The 3,611-nt window shown below is 32.7% G+C and overlaps 1 pseudogene; it reads right to left on the bottom strand.

The window, feature by feature from the left end:
• Positions 1-2,814: 2,814 nt before the first annotated feature.
• The window catches only part of LOC105307092, an 11,995-nt pseudogene continuing 11,198 nt past the window's right edge, over positions 2,815-3,611 (bottom strand).

Below are 3,611 nucleotides of genomic sequence, written 5' to 3'. Positions count from 1 at the left end.
AGCTCTTCTTAGTATCTTCTTCTACAGCAGAAAAATGTCCAAATGATACACTGGTTTAAATATGTTAGAGAGTGAAATGACATAAGTATTCTAGAGAACAGATTTTTATAACTTTGGAGTAAGGAAAATTTAACTCAAAATTTAGAATGCAGGACCCAAAAATTGAAAAACAGAAAAGCCTTTGTGAAAATATATAATTCTGCATGATAATAAGAAACAAACCTCCAAAGTGAAGTCAAACAGAATTGATATAAAAGAAAAAATAATTACAAATAATATCTCAAATAAGTGCCCTTGGCTTATTCTTAAATATTGACTATAATAGAAAATATAAATAGAAGTAGAAACCATAAATAGAAAAATGGACTAAACAGATGAAGTAACAGTTCACAGAAAAGACAGGAAAATCATCCCCTAAACATATAGACAGATACTCAACTTCAATTCTCTCTCCTTCTCTTTCTCTCTGTCTCTATCATCTATTATCTATGTATCTATCTATCATCTATGTATGTATGTATCTATCATCTATGTTTCTATCTATCTATTTATCTATCTATCTATCTATCTACCTACCTATCATCTATCATCTATGTATCAACTATCTATCATTTATCTATCATCTATCTATCTAATATTTATCAATCATCTTAACTATTATCTATCTATATGACATAGGAAATTGCTCAGATTTTGTTTTGAGAGAGAGAAACAGGCATCATTGACCAATGTCACAATTGTGTTTACTCTTTGAATCAACCAATGATACACAAACATATGTTGTTATGCAGTAGCATGATATCGCAACGAGTTTGTACTTGCAAAAGGTTATAAGCTACTCTGAATAATCATGAGGGTTTTCTCTCTCCAACTAAGCCTTAATTTTGATACTGTTATATATTCTTTTTAATTCCACAACAGTATAATGCTTCTAAAATATAACTTTTTAAATGTATCCAAGTTTTTCTAGTGTTTGCAACAAGAAGACTGGCTCTCTGAGACCTGTGAATCTTAACCAGAAATGGACGTTATTTCTTTATCTGTTTTAAGTGATGGAAATTATAGGAGGTCTGGTTTTAAGTAAGTCCTTACATAGAAGTTTTGAGTCATTTATCCAAACCAATTCAGTAGTATCACCAATCTTGAATATATTTTTGTAGTTGATCATTATTTTTCGAGGTACAAGGCAAATTCATTTTTCTGAAATACTTTCAGGAACGATATTAGTCTGGCACAAAAATAATAAAGAGTACTAGATTTTTAAATTATAAACATATGTTCAATAAAGAAAATTTGGAAAATAGAGAATAAATAGAAAAAATATAATTACTAGGTGTTCTAAACACTATCTGTTTTAAGTACAACAATATGGACATTATGATTATGGCTTGTTTTGCTCACCAGTATGCTTCATCCATGTTGGATTTAATTGCATTTTATTCACTTTTGTCGCTCTCTGGTGTTGCTCTGTGCGAAGTTATCACAATCATTTTCCATTCTAATTTGATAAGGATTTGACATTAAGAATAATGCAAAGATGAACGTTTTTGAATGCGTCCCTGGCACACGCACACAGGCACTAATATCTTTTCTTAGGTTGTGTGCTGAGGAGTAAGAGTCTTGCGATGAAGGCAGGCTGCCTGCTAGAGCGGTGTCCCAATGCACAGGCCAACATCAGAGGAGAGTGCCATTGCTCCACATCCTTTCCACGTGTGATATGGTTAGACTTCATTTATTTATTAATTAAAACTTTTTTTTTTCTTTCAAGTGAGTGTGTCAGCGATCTCATTTCGTTTTAATTTGCATTTTACTAGTTACTAATGAGCTATTTTCTTTTCCCTTGCCATTTGGGTTGCCCCTTTCTGCGAAATGCTCTTCAATTATCCCGTCACCTTTGCCTTTGAGGTTTCTGTGCTTTAGACTGGGATTTCTTCTTTATAAATGTTGTATTAAACACCTTGTGTAGAATAAAATCACTCTGGATGGCTTCTTTAGATAAAGAGTACTTTTTCATCAATTCGGTTCAACAGATCAGTGTTTTCAACTATGGCTAATAATTTTGTTAAAAATATTTAACTAACACCAAGGTCAGAAAATATACATTTCCTTTGAAAATATTTATTATATCACATTTCATATTTCGGTGTAGAAATAATCTGGATTTCTTGTAAATTTTATAAAGTAGGAGATGTTTTCTCTTTTTTTCACATTTAAATCCATTTAAATTAATGAAATTTATTAAAAGACCCTCTCATCTACACTATTCTGCAGTATGAGCTCTTAAATATTCAAGTGTGTCCACGTTCTCTAGTCATTAAACAAATATGCTCATAAGACAAGCAAAACACAGTACTCTTTAAGAGCGAATATCTTTTAAAAATAAATCATAAAAATAGAGGGGGAGAGAAACTAGAATATATATATATATATGTATACATACATATATATAGATAGATAGATAGATAGATAGATAGATAGATAGATAGATAGATATACACACACACTATTTTTTTTAGAAAAAAATATCGGGATGTGAATTGCTAGATACATGATACAATGCTGACCGAGACTATTTCAATATATATTATTTGCTAAAAAAAATTAGTTTTTTATTATAATCCAACCAGGTGGGATATAACCCTGACATCACAAAATCCAGAATAAAATGGATGTTTAAGAATGAGTAAGAATAATTAAACCATATTAAGGCAGGACAGTAAACTGCAAGGCAACTTCTGCTTAGACAACAGCAGAATAGTGTGAAAATAGATATTGAGTTCAAATCAGTGACTAAGACATTAAACATCAAGGTAGCTATTTTTTCAAGGGCATCATGATATTTTACTTCCTTACGGTGTATACCATGGGGTTAAACAACAAGGTGACAATGGTATAGAAAAGAGGGAAATTTGCCTGCTTTGGAAAAGTATAGTTGGATTTCGTCATACATATGAAATGGTTCCAAATATGCAGAATAAAGCCAGAACTATGATGTGAGATGAGCAAATGAAGAACGCTTTGACTCATCCTGTCACTGATGACGACTTCAAGGGGTAGGGATGGTTTTACTGTACGAGCCAAGAATCACCAGGAAAGGGATCTTAAGAAACAGCACAGCAACTGTAAAGACCAACATCTATTCAGAAAAGTGTCCCCACAGGCCAACTTGAGTACTGGGGAGATGTCACAGAAGAAGTGGTCAATGAGGTTAGAACTACAAAATGACAGAGAGAAGATCTGACATGTCAGTCATATCCTGACCAGAATTCTACTGATCCAAAAGCCAGTCACTCTCAGCTGGATGCAGAGCTTGTGGTTTCTAACTACAGGATATTGCAGAACACGACAAATGGTCACATAGCAGTTGCCATCACTGTCAGGAGAAAGCATTCTGGGTTTCCAAGCACAAAGATAAAACATATTTTTGTAGTACAGTCGAAGAAAACAATATTTATTTTCAGAGTCCAAAGTTGTATTAGTATGCTAGACAGAGAGCTACAGATACATAACAGATTTCTGGAAGGACAAATTACTGGGAAAAAATACATCAGAGTTTGGAAAGCCTGATCAAGTCTACTCATGAGACTAATGATGACATTTTCCATCACGAT

This window comes from Pteropus vampyrus, unplaced genomic scaffold, assembly GCF_000151845.1.
Source record: "Pteropus vampyrus isolate Shadow unplaced genomic scaffold, Pvam_2.0 Scaffold474, whole genome shotgun sequence".
Lineage (NCBI taxonomy): Eukaryota > Metazoa > Chordata > Mammalia > Chiroptera > Pteropodidae > Pteropus > Pteropus vampyrus.
This window is presented reverse-complemented; position numbering and strand designations above follow the sequence as displayed.